Genomic DNA, 18844 nt, shown 5'->3' with positions numbered 1-18844 from the left:
ACTTCTGGGAATAGGCCTCGTAACACATCTCAACTAGCAGCCAACCTCCGGTGGCTGAAACCTCAGCGTAGTGCCCCTCGTCGTGACGCGATCGACCTGCCGTGCTAGCGAAAAAGATGCTCACAACGGGGTGTCCCGCGGATGTTGGGCACAAACATCGGCTTCACAGGATACGCAGCTTACTTCAGCTGCACAGGATACCATAGCTTATCCGGCTTCACAGGATACACAGCTTACTCCAGCTTCACAGGATACGCAGCTTTATCCAGCTTCACAGGATACCATAGCCCATTCAACTTCACAGGATACCAAGCATCGTATTACACCAGTATTACAGGACTCACACTCACACGACTGTTAACTTCACGCCCTATGTAATCTTCATTCATTGAGGAAACAAGTCAGTAAAGAATTGAGTTACAAAAACGACTACTGGACAACCAAATGATCTACAACAGATCAAACTGCTCATAAAGAACTGCCGAACTACGGTTATTATTCTAGCAAGCTATACCAATTAAGCGATCTTTGGCAGCAGTTCTGTGACCTAGATGAAGAAGTCCAGCAAGCAGCATTACCCACTGGAGATGAGTGAACCTCAAGAGTCACAGCATTAAAGGAGTTGGTAGCGAAATATCAGAAAGTGTTCAAAGAGAATATGGCGTCAGCAAGCGGACCTCAAAAGGTACCTCGGCGGATCCAGAACAACCCAAGCCAATCAAGAGTAACTGATCGATCGACGTGGTTATTCGACAGCTACACAGACGATGCAACGAGGGGTTGCACGCTTCGCAGATTTTCACTCATTAAGAAATCGTTTGTAATTTTGTTATTGTTTGCTTTAAGATTTCTACATCTTTGAAGAGAATTGGTAAATGAAAGGGGTGGTTTAGCTTTGTATGAAGATTCTTAAGATTGCATTCAATAAAAAGATTGTGTCTGTAACAAAATTTGGACAAATTAAAAAAGACGAATTTGCGGTGCCAGAAGAAATAACAAAAAAGAACACTATAGCTGGGTGCCTCAACTATCAGATACTAGTAATTTAGACTAAGGGAGCAGAACGGAAATGGAGATATATAAGCAGGAAAGTAATATTGTAAAGCGCCACCTAACGGCTGTTTCGGTATATGTTATGTGGGCGGCAGAAAGTTTTAAGCGTTTTAGTTGTTTGGGAACGTCATAGTGGGCGTGTCAAATTTTTTTAGGTTAATCGAAAGGTTTTTACAAGGGCAATTCACATAAGCAAAAAAAAGTTTTTCCAGCACGAAAACTGTAACCACCACTGTTTTAGTCGGTTTGTGGGTGTTGGGGTGGGCGTGGCAAAACATTTCCTGGACCATCAAATATAATATGAATTCACACAACTGTAAATGTGAAATCGGTTGAGCCGTTTTTGAGAAATCAGAGAAGGCAGAACAAATCGTGTTTAACAGGCTTACATACTACTTCATAATACCTTTCTTACGACATAAAGCATAAATCTGTTGCTTTAGTACTTCACAAGTTATTACATGTCTGTACAGCTTGGTGGTCAAATCGAAAAAGAATGAAGGTAGAATATGGCAGGTATAGCTTGCCAAGATCCGGAAGCTGTAACCTTTTTTGGATAGTTCAAACTTTTCCAATATTGATCCCGCCCTTTACCCTTCCCGATACTGCTGAACGACCTTTAAACAAAATACTATATCCGAAACGTATTTTTTACGACGATGTTAATAAGTTTCTCTGATTTTTGTCATTTTTATATTATTTTACATTAATATTTACATATCAGCATTGACTTAAATTTTCTTCTTATACTGCTACGAAAACTGCATGAAGGCCAGTTAACTATTGTACGCGGTGGCTTATTGCATACTTCTTGGCTGTAATATACATATATGAAATACAATCGCAATTACAAATTCCTTCCCGAATAAACGTACACTTGGTTATGACAACAAGTGTGAGACGCGCTTGTACTGGGCTACTGTTTAAGATCCTTTACATGGTATGTCCCTATAATTAGCCCTTGCAACTCTTCAATGTCATAAAAGCATTCCCCTTCTCGGTTGCGAAGGAGACAATTTTTCACGAAATTACTCTGCTGAAAATTCCCCTTTTAAAATTCTTGACCAGTGTACTTCGCGACTACGCAAGTTGTATGCTCTCTCGTTACGCTCTTGTTGTAGTTCAATGCCCTCCTTGGCTCCGTGGCAAATGAGGTCAAAAGTCAAATCTTGTTCCCATCAACAATCATCTTTTCATCAAATTCAACTTAATGGCAAAGTGCACACTTCCTCTAAGGGCACAGGTTATGTAGCTGAGCTTCTCAGTCCATTTAGTTTGATCGGTTTCTAGGTAAGACTTTATGGTGGGCGCCTTTTAGAAGCGTTAGATTGTGGTGAATATACAACCGAAAGCGTATGTTTTACTACATATCTCTGAAGCAATGACTTAATTAAATGAGACTTAAATTGTACCCTATTATCGAACAGTATTGCCTCTGGTACGCCAAAGCAGTAGAACCGTTTTTTTTTTTTCAAATATTGAATTACGATTTCTGCTGTGAAATGCTTGACGAATTTTAGGAACGGAACTTCCACATAGAGTTTCTGAAAGAACCTCTATGCTCCACTGACTCTTCCCATAGAAGGACGTGATACACATAAATACACTACAGTTTTTAATATAATCTTTAAATTCTACCCGAGACCCGAGACAACGCATCAAGCTAGATTTTATGACATATAAGCGATTGATACGTAACTGTCTTCCTCATCTTTTTGCATCAGTATGCTACCAATACATGTGTGACTCGCGTCACAATGAATAGCAAAAGCCATCTTAAAATCAGGGCTGTGCAATACTGGAGCTTTAATCATTTTTTAAGGCTTTGAAGAGAGGAATGTGCTTCACCAGTCCAGACAAATTTACGCTTTTGCTTTAGAGTATTTGGTACCGATGCCACTTTGCCACAATATTTGTGTATTAATTTGTGATACCAGCCTGCTAAGCCGGGAAACCCACTTGTTTAACTGAGCGAGGTATTGGGAATCTCATGATAGCTAAAGTCTAATAATTATCTGGATCAGTTTTTATGGTTCCATAATCAACATCGTGTCCTAGTTATTATACTTCTTTGTGACAGAATTAACATTTACAGTTAGTCCTGCCTCATAAAGTCGCTTAGCTAAGGCAGCTATGCGTGTACATATGTTTAGCGTGCTTAGCATCTAGGTAAAAGAAAAATTTGTTTTGAAGATCTGGCAGAATTACGTTGTCCATAAGTTTGGACATGGTCTGGGGTGCATTAGATTAGAACTGGTAAATAACTTATCCTGTAAATGCTGTCTTATCACGAGCGCTGGCTCAATCATGGGCTTTGGGTACGCGTTCTCGACAGTAGCCTCGTTAACTTTATGGCTATCGATACATACTCGAATTTTCCTGGTTTGATACTAGTACTCCCGTCGAAGACCAGGCAAAGAAGAATGTTATTTGCTTTGTTTCGCCTCGAAATTTTACAGAAGTGGTTATTCGCCCAATGATTGACTGGTATTAGTTTTACGTTAGTGACAGCGAGTTTTTACCGATATAATTAATGGTTGCTCCATAAGTCGACTTATTGATTTTCCTAATAACGTGATCTCGGCGAAAGGTCGATAATCCTTTGAAATATTAATTACTGACGCTAAAATTTCGTTGGTAAAAAAATTTAATTTCAATTGCAAAGGCATATCTTATTACTAAACAAGCAGGGTTTATAATTTAAATATGGGTAGGATTAAATGAGGTAAACATGGTTTTAAACGCACATAATAAAGATTTAAAATTATTATTATTTTTTTTTTACAATTCAAGAAGCTAGAATAAAAAAATAAAACATTAAAACAATTAAACAATCAAGAAGAGAGCTAGACACTTAATAGCACTTGCGTTCGGTGTGATTATATATTCTTTTCCTTTTTTCCTTTATACCGCCTTTCCTTTTCTTGACGCGTTCTACCGGGCGGGGTCACAAAACTGATATAGGGCTTTTCAGATTAATTTCTTCCCCCTTTATAATTTTTTAGCTGAAGGTCACTTCTGTCACCTTAAGCCGCTCTGCTCGCAAAACTGTCTTTAATCCTTGCCAAGTCACTTCCTTAACCTTATAGCGATGAAACGTGTTTTTACAAGAAGTTTTATGCAGTGTGGAGCAAAATTTTAGCGATTGCGCTATTTGGCTGCTAGTACTCTCACATTTTCAGAACTATGTTGTAAAGACATTGTAACTAATTAATAAAAATAATTAATTTTCGAAGAAAAAAAATTTAAAATATATTTGATTTGTTCTACTGAATTGTATTTATTTTGTTACAGGGAGTTTTATACTTTATACGCTAATTGGCTGCTGGTACTCTCAGATCTATGTTGTCAAGACATTGTAACTAATTAATAAAAATGATTAATTTTCGAAGAAAAAATTTGTTCTACTGAATTGTATTTACTTTGTTTTTGAAATAATAATATAAAAAATATGTCTTTAAATTTATTTCGCTTTGTTTTTGTTATTTTATTTTATTTTGTTATATTTTGTATTGATTTTTTATAGATTTTAATTTATTGTTGCTGTACATTTTTTCTAACGGAAACTGTTTCTAAATAATTGTCTGAAATCAAGAATTATCTAATAAACTGGGAGCCATTCCTTTTCCTTCGTAGCCCGATGCTGTCACGAGAAAATAACAAAAATATATATATATATAAGTACGAAAAAAGAAAGTGGTGTTGCGAAACTTCAGCATTACGTTTTGACTTGTAAAGCCATAGGCCACTTAACAACCTGTGTCAATAGCATACGTTGCTACTGAAAGTTCGCCTTTATATAATGGTTTGGTTAATGGCGTACAAATTTTCTTCTATATCCCTTAATCACAGACTTAGCAGTAAGCATCTTAAATCCAGCTACTATACTCCTATCCGGATCCTTGGGTGGCTGTCCATATATAACTTAATAATGTTTTTGGTGATTTTTGACCACCTCCCGCCCTTCTAGTGATCAAAAGTAATATTTTAATAAATCTTATATCGACTTAATTACAGGGTTGTATTTGATACTTATTACCACAATAATTCGAGGGATATACATTTTTGAACAAAATTTTAAATAAAAAAATACATATAAAATGATTAGGTAATCATTATGCACGACCCGCCCCCTCCCCATGTAAACAAACATAATCATTTCAATGATTATATTTCAGCAAAATGTTCGCGCAAGCGATTAGGTATGCTTAACTTATTTTCAGCCCTTGACTATTAGTATTTGATTATGTAAGCGCATGATTATGTAATTTGCTTATGATTTTGATGATTTGATTATGAGTCACATGCACTTTTTTGTTTTTTTTTTTTTTACTTTGGAGCCAACAATATGATTATTATCTTCACTGAATTTAACTTTGATTTTGCACATTTTTCACCACTTTGGCAGCCATTTAGTTTTTCTTTGCCTCAATGCCGTTTTTCAAAATAAAAAAAATATATATATATATAGCTTTCCTAGATCCGGAATCTGTAACCTTTTTTTGACAATTTAAATTTTTCTAATATTAATATCGACCTAACACTTCCCGATTCTTTTGAACGACCCAAAAAAAATAATACTAAATCAGAAAGGTATTTTTTGTAAACCGCTTATGACGACGTTAATAAATCTCTCTGATTTTTGTAATTTTTATATTATTTTCCATTAATATTTATACTTAAATTGTCTAAATAAAAACACTTTCTAAATTTTTTACACGCCGCACGCTCCAAATCAATATGCCATTGTTGTTGCTAAGTTGTTCGATTTTAAGAAAGTGTGCCGAATGTAAAAAATGAAGAAAGTGTATTTCCTACTGAGATCGTATATTTCATTTTCGTCAGAGAAGTCAATATCAGAAATTTTGTTCGTTGAAGGTGAGATCGTCACTATATTTTTACCTCGTTAAGAGGTGTTTTTGTTTGATCGCTTTATATCTTCAAAATCGTATTTTCTATGACAAAAAGTGTTATGTGAAAAGTTGAATAATCTCAAGGGCTATAAGATTTAAAATTTAAAAAAAAATCGTACGTTTTAATTTCGAAAAAATAGTCAAATAATAGTTTTTAAAAAAAACTTTTTGTCATAAATCTAAATTTATTATATTCAGGCAGCTTCACTATAGGAAAAGTATTTAGCAAATTAAATTATCTTTTTAGAGACATATGGCAAGTTTCCGTAACATTAGTGGTTTATTATTTTTATTATTAGCACTTTAAATATAGTTTTTTTTATTTTCCCAAAATTAGTGGGTTTTTTCAAAAGTCATAGAATAAACGTTTTCTATCTTGAGCTACTTTATAGAATGATTGGGATCCTAAAACCCTAAACCTAAGATGGAATGCATACAAACCCACAAACAAAGGGAAAAACAATTTCATTTTGGGAAGAAGAAGAAAATCTTGTGTGAGGAGTTGAATAACTCCACACAAATCCCAGCATCAGATGGGCTTGGTGACCAGGAGAGTGTGGAGACCAGGAATGGAGAAAGCAGTAGAGTAAGAGTGCCGTGTGCAAAAGGGAGAAACGGGACGCCGCCGGACTTCGGACGCGGCCGTGAACTTAAGACCGAGAGAGAAGGTGCCACATCTTGGCAGCGGAGCGGCACACAGGCATGCCATATGCATCACTGGAATCAGCGGGACGGCAGCATCAGGCTGTATGTCGGCGGGAAGCAGCGCGGGAAGGACAAGAGGGTCAAACAAGAGCCATGGACCCGGTCTCCGAACTGAGACACAGGTGGGTGAGGTCTAAAGCGGCACCACACGGCTAAGTCAAGACGGCCTGCTTATTCCTACCAACGAAGTCCTGGCGTTACGCCTGGAGGGTCTACCAGACTTGGAGCAGTGAAGGTCGGCGACCTGAAATCGTGAGCTCGGGGGTAAGCCTATCAAACCCCAGTGTACCTCGCCCCAAGCACTACTTTGGCGTGTCCCGGCGTGAGCCCCAGAAGAGAGAGAAGTCCCGGAGTGGCGCGACCGAACCCCGAGAGTAACGAGCCAGAAGGGAGAGAAGTCCCGGATCGGCGTATGCCAACGCACCCAGTCAGCAGCAGTTCGCAGGACGCCGGCACCAGCAAGCAGAACACCATACCGCAACAGGCACGCAAGGAGAATCAAGCCCCCAGGACCGGCACGGACAGTACGCGAAAGGGTGAGGCTAGGGTGGAACGTTCGTTTACACGAGGCGTAGAAGCGAAGTGAAGAGCAAGGCAGCTTCCTGGCGTTTCGCCTTGACTGTCCGCACGATCTGAGCGAAAACCCCGTGGGACCATCCGGGACAGAGCAAGGGACAGGCGGTCGTGTGTCGCGAGGAGTGATCTTGGAGAACTCGTCAGTCTGTTCACCCTAGTCTGAGAACGGTGACGTGACGCTTCCCCAAGCCCGCACGGCTGACCCCATAGCGAGTCTGAATCGTGGCCGAGCAGTCACCGAGCCAGCGCGTCCGGAATAAGCAGCGGACAAGGATCTTCAGGGAGCTACAAAACTGGAACACCGTGTCAACGAGGCGAGAGAGCATCGCGACACCCCGTACCGTCGGAGACAGCAAGACAAGCAAATTATAAAGCCAACTGCAGTTATACCCGCAATAAACCCACTACAAGCCCGAGAATTCTGTGCTTTCTCACTGAACTATTGAACGGTCACGTTTATATAAATTTGGTGGGACGAACACACATAATTTACTGAGCTAGCCGCACAAATCTCGTAGAGAGCAGAAAGTAAATAAAATCAGTTCGTTACATCTGGCACCCAACGTGATTGTCCCAGCGGTGAAAGCAACATAAACAGAATGGGAATGAAGTGGATCTACCGCCTTAAGAAGGAGGACTGCCCCCATGTCAAACAAAGGCTTAATGTCGCCCTGGACGGCAGATTAGAGGACATGAGGAAGACATTGTCGGAGTATTACTCCGAGACAGAGAACGACCCACAACTTGCCGACATCTGGGCTGAACTGGAAGCTAGGTATTACGACAGAGCCGGCCCGAGCATCACGTTAACGAACGCTGAAGGGGATAACATAGTAGCAAGCTTGAGCGTCGACTACTTGCAAAGGGAGGCTCACAGGAGAGAGTAAATCCAGGACAGGAAGACAAAGGTGCTGACCTCTAGACCCAGCCAGTCGGATTATGCAAGGGTCGCTTAACAAGTCCGCCAGTGGTCATTCAGGTTCGACGGCGGAGAAACCGTTCGAGTTCCTGGAACAAGTTAAATGGTCCGCCAACACCTACGGCTTAGGAGGAGACAGATAGCCAGGAGACACGGAAAAATGACCAATTTTCACCGCCGCAGCGAGTCCCACGATAGCAGGCACCAGGAGCACCACGAGGAGGCCAATGGACGCCACCATAGCAGTAATAGATGCATCCAGCGAGCACTGTGTGGAGACCGCCAAACACAACATAGAGGCCGCGGAGGACGACACACATTGCAAATCTCCATGAGGCCTGCCGAAGGTGCGGCGGCCACGGACACTGGACACGAGGATGTCAACTCTAACGCCTGTTGTTCTGCTGGGTATACGGGAGGGTAGGAGTCAGGAGCGTCGAGTGCTGCAAGCAGGTGGAAAATGCCCAGCGACGTCAGCCGCAGAGAGGCGAGCGGGGGTTGCAAAATGCTACCTCTCCAAGCTAACGGGCGAGCTTATCGAGGAGGAGCAGCAGTTGTCCGCAGCGGTGACGATTGGGGGAGGCACGTACAAGTCCACGATCGACACCGGGGCAACAGCGAGCTTTATAAGCAAGGAACTGGCGGACAACCATGCTACCCTCGGGAGGATTACGAGGACACGGCGGCAAGATAGGTTGGCAAAGGGAAGGCGCGGCGGGATCGATGAGCAGCTAGAGGTGGAAATCGCATTCGGGAACAAGCGACTGACCATGAGCCTGCTGATACTACCAGGGGTAGTGGATTCATGGTGTTGGGATGGAACTTTCTAACTCAAGTCGAAACCGAGATAAGGTGCGCTGGACACGAGGTGATAATACCGGCCAGGAACCGACACAATGGGTGGCTCGAGGAAAGGCTATCGGAAGCAGTCACACAACAGGGAACCGAATATGACGACGAAGCGAAGTTCCTGGAGGCAGAGCTATCCAGTTTCAAAACCATGACATGAACGTCGAACAAAACAATAAAGCAGCGATACTACCCCAAGAAAGTTTAAGGGGAGATCAATGCGAAGGTGGACGAGCTACTCCAGATAGGATGCATAGAGCACTCAAAAAGACGGGCAAGTGGAGGCTGTGCGTCGACTTCAGGCAGATCAACGCCAAATCGATAAAGGATGCCTACCCGATGCCTCGAATAAATTATATCCTCGACCAGCTGAGAGAGGCACGGTACATAAGCAGCTTGGACCTGAAGGATGGCTACTGGCAAATCCCGCTGAAAGAAAGCAGCAGGCAGTACACTGCGTTTACAGCACCGGGAAAGGTCTTATTCCAGTGGAGAGTAAAGCCGTTTGGACTCCATTCGTCATCTGCGACCTTCAAGCGGGTGTTGGACCGTGTGATTGGAACCGAGATTTCGTCGCATGCATTTGCGTACCAGGACGATATTATAGTAATCGGACGCACGCTAGAAGAGCACAAGACAAACTTGAAAGAGGTATTCCGCCGGCTGAAAGACGCAAATCTGAGGTTGAACCCGGAAAAATGCCAGTTTTTCTAGAACGAGCTGCTATATCTGGGTCATAGGGTGATTAGCGACGGGATAGGCACGGATCCGGAAAAGGTAGCAGCCATTGCCGAACTAGAACCGCCGTCAACAGTTAGAGAGCTCCGACAGTACCTGGGAGTAGCATCAGGGTATCGGCGATTTGTACTTGACTTCGGAAAAATAGTTAAACCTCTCAACGATCTGCTGCGAAAGGGCAACAAGTGGGTGTGGTCACAAGAACATCAGTTGGCATTGGAAGAAGTAAAGGCAAGACTGGTGGCAGACCCCGTACTGGCGTTCTCGCATTTTGAAAAACTATTTGTCCTGCAAACGGACGCAAGTGATTACGGTGTTGGGGCAAATCTGACCCAGGAAACTGAATGTGTGAATGTGTGTTACTCAAGCCGAACGCTCAACGGGGCTGACAAAAACTACTCCACGACCGAGGAGGAGTGTTTGGCAATAGTCTGGGCGATCGGAAAACTTAAGCCATATCTAGAAGGGTACCACTTCAAGGTGGTAACCGACCACATGGCACTGAAATGGCTCAACAGCATCGAGAGCCCTTCAGGAAGGATCGCCTTATAGGCCCTGGAGTTGCAGCAGTATGACTTTAAAATTGCGTACAGAAAGGGACAACTCAATGTGGTGGCAGACGCATTGTCAAGGCAGCCATCACTGATCACAGATCACTGCGAGGGATCAAAGAAACATCGGCGGCGGAAGCTTCCGCAGCATGCAGCTGGATTCAGGACAGGAACATTCCACACAGAGCAGGTAGTGAGGATGTCGCGACGTGGAAGATGTGCGTCCCGAAAGCTCTACGAGAAACGGTGCTGAAAGAGAACTACGACTCACTGGAAGCTGGCCACATAGGAAGCCGAAGTACAATAGCACGTCTGGCAGCCCGGTACTACTGGCCAGGCATACACCGAGATGCTCGAGCCCACGTAAGAGGGTGCGATACATGTATCAGACTCAAGCCGAATGAGATGCAGGCGGCTGGAAAAATGCTAACGCAGGTGCCAGAGGAACCATGGGCTACAGTATGCGCAGACTTCGTCGGACCCCTGCCGCGTTCAAAACACGGCAACCAAATGCTGTTGATGCTGATAGACCGGTTCTCCAAGTGGACTGAATTGGTACCGCTGCGGAGCGCGACGGCCGCGTCCCTAAAAAAGCGTTCAGGGAGCGCATCATCGCAAGGTTTGGGGTCCCGAAGATAGTCAACAGCAAAATCTTTAAGAGTTTTCTGGCCGAGATGGGAGCAAAGCAACAGTTCACGGCTGCATATATCCCGCAAGAGAACCCGACAGAGAAAGCAAATAGGACCGCGAAGACAATGATAGCGCAGTTCACAGGGCTGGATCAAAGAAACTGGGACGGGAAATGGCCTGAGATCATGCTGGCAGTAAATACGAGTGTTTCGGAATCCACAGAATACACGCCGGCGCCCTATACGACAGAGAGACCTTGGAAACAGGGCGACTCATTGAGAGCCCAGGGGAGAAGGCCAATAATCTCGGAGAAATCTTCGAGATTGTAAGGCGAAATCTGGAGAGAGGCTCCCAGGCTCAGGCTAGGCATTATAACCTAAGGAGGAGACAAAAAACACCAGCGGTGGGGGACGATAATGTGGGCCAAGGAACATCATTTGTCAAAGGCGGCCGAGGGATTCGCAGCGTTACCAGTAATCCGCAAAATACGGCATGTGAACACAAAAAAGGAGAGGACCATCCACGTGAGCGAGCTGAAACAACAACAAACACAGAACACAAGCGATCAGCTACAAGCAGATACGTTAGACAAAAGGCAACAGTAAAGTTTCAAAGAGTCTCAAAGTATACTACGAAAAGAGTCCGAGGATAACTTCAAGGATCTTCAAAGGACACGGCGGAAAAGAACCTGAGGATAGCTCCAAGGATACCCAAAGGACACGAGGAAAAAGGTCCAAGGATAGCTCCAAGGATACCCAAAGGACACGAGGAAAAGAGTCCAAGGATAATTCCAAGGATGCCCAAAGGATACGAGGAAAAGAACCCGATGATAATTCCAAGGATTCTCAGGGCTACGAAGCAAGGAACTCAAGGATAGCTCCAAGGACTTTCAAGGGACACAGATAAAAGAGTCGAATGATAACTCCAAGAATGCTCTAGGAAACGAAGGAGAGAATACAAGGATATCTCAATGGAAAACAGGAAGAACAACTGGAGGACGACAAGGACACAACAATCAGACCGGAACGTCCAAACGATCGGAGATGACTGGGAAAATTTCCAGCGGTAGTCCGCCGAAGAAGGGGGAAAGACGGCACAGATGTACCGTAAAAGTGGAAAGTAAAAGAAGGGAGGCTGAAAGAAATGGCGGGACCGAGCGAAGAGGAAGGCTTAGAACCGAGGTGTCGAGGAAAGAACGGTCGGCGGCAGACAGTCATTAAGCGAGAATACCACACGATGACCACCATAGTGACAAGGAGCGAGGCGCGTACGGCAATGGCTGCCCGCCAGCCGACCAACCCGAACCTCGGGGCAGATCTCGACCGCAGAAATCGCGGATGTACCGGCGGTGCGCGAGGCTCTCGACCTGGTCAGGAGCGGCAGGCGCACGTATCGCGTAAGGTTGGGGTTCGCGGGCATAAGGGTCTTTGTGGAGCAGACCGAGGTAAAATGTTGAAAATAAAATGTTGTAAATGAAAACACCGAAGTTAAGAACCGGAAGGGGGCGGGGACGCGGCTGAAAGCATAAACAAGAAAGGGGTCATACATGGTGGCAGCAACCTGAAACGAAGGAAAAGGGAAAAGAAACAAAAGTCCAGCTTACTTACCCGCTGCAAAGCGAATGCTAAGTCCTCTCCGCTCCCGGTCTCGAAGGGGTCCGCATGCTGCCGGGTCAGCCAGCTGAGGGCGAATGAAGGACAAGAGTAGAGGAAAGTCGAAGAAAGGATGAGAGCAAAATGGGAAAAGGAAATTGAAAACTCACCAAGAAAAGTCGCAAATTTTGCAGAATCACAAGATAACAGGGAAGGGGGCGCCTCGATAGGCGGTCGATTGGCACTGGACAATAGTGCGATCGATGGGCACAAGAAAAATAGAAATATCGGGGATAATGAACATCGCGGCGAGCAAGTGGCAACGCCGCACCTGCGATATCGATATCGTGAGCAGGCCCTCTGGGTATCGATAGCCGATTAGTGGTACCCAGTGGAAACAGATGGAGGATCGTCGCGGGAGATTTAAAGTTGCTATGCAGAGGACAATCAGCGCTGTGAAAACGTAACAAGGTTGAAAGCGTCGAGGGAACGCCGAGGGAGCAACGAGGGAGCGCCGAAGGAATCGGAACGAGATGCGCCATGACTCAAGTGCTAGGATACACAAGAGAACGCCGGAAAGTGGGAGCGCAGATTTTTCTTAAATCTTTCCCGAAGTAAGGGGGAATGTGAAGAGTTGAATAGCTCCACACAAATCCCAGCAGCAGATGACAGGACGCTCACCAGGTACGCGGCGAGTTCGCGTAGTGACGGCGCAGCGAAAAGCGGTTGCAGAACGTAAGAGTTTGGAGATCAAGAACGGATAACGTGAGAGTTTGGAGAACGTGAGAGTTTGGAGATCAAGAGAGTTCTGAGAGCAATTGAGTTTGGAGATAAAGGAGTTTGGAGAGCAAGAGAGTTTGGAGAGCAAGAGGGTTTGAAGACCAAGAGAGTGTGGAGACCGCTGGACTTCGGACGCGGCCGTGAACTTTGGACCGAGACAGAAGGTGCCACATCTTGGCAGCGGAACGGCACACAAGCATGCCATATGCATCACTGGAATCAGCGGGACGGCAGCATCAGGCTGTATGTCGGCGGGAAGCAGTGCGGGAAGGACAAGAGGGTCAAACAAGAGCCATGGACCCGGTGTGGAGAGTTTCGGCGGGCCGTGCGCAAAAGGAGAAAAACGGTTCCCGGAGGCCCTATATAAGCCCGCATGGCGCTGGCAGCCGGATCAGTCGATGACGGTTAGTCGATTACGATCAGTCGATTGCGGTCAGTCGAGGGGAAGAGTCGAAGAGTTAAGAAAAGCAGTCGATCAAATACCGAGTGAACAGAAAACCAACCAAGTAAACTACGAGGGAGCCACAACAAGGCGAGTCGTCGAAAGCAGCGCCGTGGGAGCCTACAAGGAGCAAGATTGTCACGTTACAAGGAATCTCCGAACTGAGACACAGGTGGCTGAGGTCTAAAGAGGTCAGGAGCAGTTCGCAGGACGTCGCCACCAGCAAGCAGGACACCACACCGCAACAGGCACGCAAGGAGAACCGAGACCCCAGGAACGGCACGAACAGTACGCGAAAGGGTGAGGCTAGGGTGGAACGTTTGTTTACACGAGGCGTAGAAGCGAAGTGAAGTCCGACTTCTGAGCAGAAACCCCCGTGGGACCATCCGGGACAGAGCATTGGACAGGCGGTCGTGTGTCGCGAGGAGTGATCTTGGAGAACTCGTCAGTCTGTTCATCCTAGTTTGAGAACGGTGACGTGACGCTTCCCCAAGCCCGCACGGCTGACCCCATAGCGAGTCTGAATCGTGGCCGAGCAGTCACCGAGCCAGCGCGTCAGGAACAAGCAGCGGACAAAGATCTTCAGGGAGCTACAAAACTGGAACACCGTGTTAACGAGGCGAGAGCGCAGAGAGCAATTATAAAGCCGAACGCAGTTTTACCCGCAATAAACCCACTACGAACCCGAGAATTCTGTGCTTTCTCACTGAACTACTGGGCGGTCACGTTTATATAAATTTGGTGGGACGAACACACACAATCTACTGAGCAAATCAATACTTTTGAAGGGGACATCGGATTTCAACAAATGAGGTGTCATTCGACGCGTATAGTCGGGGGCAATTATCCCCTCCGTATCCAACAGATTTAGTTTTGTAGATTTTCACTTTTACATTTTTACCGCTTTTTCTCCTAAACAAATAGATATTAAAGCCTTGGCTTGCAATTATCTTAGTTTTTGTGATACCTTTTGATTGGTGTATTACTCGTTACGCTCGGACCATAATGCCAGATTTTCAATTCTGCGGCTATATATGTTGTCTTCGCACGCTACTTGTACTGCCGTCCAGAGTCATAATCTCTACACTTATTTTCAGTGGGTAATATTTCCCAGTAATCTATGAACATAAGTAACATGTACATTATGCTAATGTAACTACTAAAATGTACCAAGAATTGAGAATTGAGATAATAAATATTAAATTCTATAAAGACTATAATAATCCGGCAAGTTAAATTTCGGCGTAACTTAATTCTAATAAAAATCTGAATAGCAAAGTTTTTAATAAAAAGTTTTATCGCTTCCAATAACCCATTTTAATAGCAAAAGTTTTGAATCTCAAGGCAGTATAATTTCAAATTCCGAGAGAAATCTGTCTTTTCTTACATTTCGCGAACAAGCGGGTTTTTCCAAAGTTGTAGAACAATTATATTAAGTTTCCTTTCTCGATTAGCTTGATGCAAGTAAAGGACCTTAAAATCATTACAGATTTCCCAATCAAAAAAATCTAATAAGAACGTTTCTTTAAAAATTTGTTTTTTTCTGGTTCATTCCAAAAAATATTTCGTATACGGAGCTGAAACGACTTTATCTTTTTATTGCTTAATAGGAGACAAATTTGAGGAATCTCAAGGGATATATAATTTGAAATTTAAGAAGATATCTTACAAAAAATAGGGTTCCCAAGACCCACAAACAATGCGACAAACATTTTCATTTTAAGAAGAAGGAGAAAATCTTGTTTTTGAAATTACTATTGAACGGGACATCAGATTTCAACAACCGGCCACAACAGACCACATTTTCTAAATTTTAAATTTTACACTTTTACCAGTCTTTCTCCCAAACCAATTTATTTTTTTAAGTACTTGGTTCTTTTATTTTTGCAATACTTTTCGATTGATGCATTACTGATAACCATTAGACCACTGCATATAGCAGTCGCCTTCGCACACCGTCCTGGTGGATTGCCGTCCACAGTGATTAAACATTTAGGTGTCATTCATTGCTGAATAAAATTCAAAGATTTTCCCTTCTTACACTAACTGTTGCACCTTTACACCTCTATCTTATGTATTGTAGGTAGCATCCTTGATTTAAGCTCTACGGTAGGGCTAGCAATAGGTGACTTGCCTAATGAGATCCAAATTATGGCTGACAAGCTTATGAGTAAAAGTCGCATACATCTTTTTATAAAGGATAGAATGGGTCATTTATGTGTGTGTAAGTACATCTGTTTTGGTGATAGAATCACTGTGGACGGCAGTCCACGTAGTCACGAAGCGCACCAGAAGGGTGTGCGATGCAACTACTATATATTCACGAAGAAATCAAAATATATAGTAATCGTCCGATCATCAATCGAAAGGTATTGCAAAAAACTAAAAAAATTGCATACCAAGATTCTTAAAAAATCAATTGGCTTGGGAGATAATGTGGTGAAAGTGCAAAGGTAAAATATAGAAATTTTTATCTGTTGTGCCGGTGCCCAGGTGTATTTTCACTTAAAATACGCGTCGAATGACACCTCAACTGTTAAAATCGGATGTTCCTTTCAGAAGTAATACGCAAAAGAAGATTCTCGGGGTCCTCTCAAAATGAAAATTTTGTTTTGTTTGCCAGTTAATCTTAAAAAGTTAGAGTCCAGAAAACTCAAGACGATGATAAATATCTCAATATAAAAAACATTAGTGGAACCACTTTTGGAAAAACTAACTAGTTTGTCGAGAAAAAAGCATAGAAAATAGCTCCATTTTGCATACCAGTAATTTATGAACTACTGAAGCTATATGTTGTAGGAAAATCTGTACGTCTTTCTAACATGATTTGTTTAAATATAAAACAAAAACTGCTGATATCATACAAAAACGCAACATAAACTTCTGTGACGAAAATGTAATAGACATATTTTACATTCCGCACGCTGCAACTCAATATTTTAATGAAGCGTGTTATAACAATTTTTTGGTATGACAATCACCCTACAAAATGTTTTATCGCTTTCTAATCTTTAAAGTAAAATTCTATTAAGTTCTGGATAGAGCAGTAGCGACGAATTTTCGGACCCTACTTCAACTTTTTTGTACCACTAAAACATTTCATAATTTTATGAGGTTTTTAAATCAGTTTTGTTAAACTGTAAATATAAACTAGTATTGATACTAAAAATAAAGCAAGTATATATGTTTGAAGAAAACACAAATGACAAAACTCTTTAATTGAACTATATAACTATATACAATATATAAAAAAATATCAATATACCGAAAGCAATATTTTTCTGTGATGATATGACGACAAAACGCAAGAAATGAACGCAAGAAAATAGTTGACTAAGCTTGCAATAAACTTTGCAATATGCACGTTGTTTTGTATATAATAGAAACTAGGGGTAACCCATCCAACCTAACATTTCGCTAAAAAAAACAAGGAAAAAGGCTATAGTGTCTCAACTATAGATACCCGTTACTCAGCTTGAAGAAGCTAAAGGGAAATGGAGATATAGAAGCAGAAAATCGATAAAACGCAACCTACCGGATATTTTAGTATATGTTATGTGGGCGTTAGAGTGGGCGTGTTCAAATTTTATTTAGGTCGATAGATATGTATTAATAAGACAAATAAAAACTGTTTTGGTGTTGAAAAAATTTTTTGGGTGAATCGATATGTATTAATGGGACACAGTTAAAATTTTGTTTCTGTCATAAAAATCTAGTATACCCTTTAACTCTACAAGTAACTGGTATAAGAAACAACGTTTTTATGGCAAAAATCGTGATTATTGCATAAAAATATATAAAGAATAAGCTTTCATTTTAGAATTTTTGTATTTAATAAAACATGTGAAATTGATTCGAAAAAATGTTTTGATTTTTTAAATTTATTTAATATTAACATTTTTAAGCGTACTGTGCGCTGAGAATTTTTTATGAGCAGCGTGTAATGTTCTCTCCCATTAAATTTTAAATATTTAAAAAATATATAAAATATTTTTTTTTTGAAACCAAATATATAGTGGTGTAAGCCCACAGTTCGCATTCCGGAGCTATACTAGGCGCTACAGTGGGCCTGGCACATTATTTGTTAAGTCAATCGAAAGGTATTGACGAGACAAATACATGTTAGTTAAAATTTTGTTTTAGCATAAAAACTGTGGAACACATTACTAAGGGGCTCTTGCCCAATTTATAAACAACTCTGAGCCAAGAGATTTTTTCTATTCTTTAAACAAAGCCTCCAATCGATTCGCACTTAGATCAGTTTCTCACTCTCCACTTCAAACGGATTCTGTAAACATCCAAGCCGATATTGTAAACACCAGAGCCCCAAAATGGAGCCCCAAGTCCGCTAGCGTAAACTTCGATTTCCGGCAGAATTTCAATTCTGCAAAATTGCAATTTCAAATTTAATTGACAATTTTCATCATCCTATTTTTCGACTCTCTTGGATGATTCTCTTAATGAGATTTTTGTGATAAATCTCTTAAAGTCAGGCAGTCCATGTTTGAATCCAAAGTGATCGGTTTAGTTCGGTTCTAATAAAAATTGTGTAAACTAGTAAAAAAGAATTATCAATACAACATTTTTTTTTTTTAAATTCACTAAGCAGTGATTTAATTGGCGCCCAACGTGGGTCGGTGCTATTTAAAAAAATTCCAGAAATAAGTTTTAAAACAAAAAAGTTTTCGAAAACAAAAAGAAAATTTGCGCCGCTCAAAAACATAACCTAACTAACTAATAAAAAGTGTTTACATCGTGAAAATAGCTAGAGGAGAAAACCAATAAATGCAAAAATCCCCCTTTATTTAGTGACAACGCAACGAAAAACACACTGCTCAAAAAACTATTACTCTCAAAAACAAATATTAAACAAAAATAAAGATAACAAACAGATATTTTAAATTCTAATTAAAAATCAAATACAAATTCAACAAAAGAAGGAAGAGCTAAGTGCCATCCTTCGCTACACGGAAATAACTTGAAGGAAGAGCTGAGTGCCATCCCTCGGTATATTCTAACCATGACTCCAGCCTTACCTGCAGTGGCTTCAAATAGTTAATAATGAATTGAGTCCTTTAAAGAATGAAATCGGAAGT

General features: G+C 42.1%; 1 protein-coding gene across 1 annotated transcript in view; it reads right to left on the bottom strand.

Moving 5' to 3' along the window:
• The window catches only part of LOC108025970 (protein amalgam), a 591701-nt gene that overhangs the window by 16198 nt on the left and 556659 nt on the right, over nucleotides 1-18844 (bottom strand). The gene's annotated exons all lie outside the window — the stretch shown is intronic.

This window comes from Drosophila biarmipes, unplaced genomic scaffold (assembly GCF_025231255.1).
Source record: "Drosophila biarmipes strain raj3 unplaced genomic scaffold, RU_DBia_V1.1 ptg000024l, whole genome shotgun sequence".
Classification (NCBI taxonomy): Eukaryota; Metazoa; Arthropoda; class Insecta; order Diptera; family Drosophilidae; genus Drosophila; species Drosophila biarmipes.
This window is presented reverse-complemented; position numbering and strand designations above follow the sequence as displayed.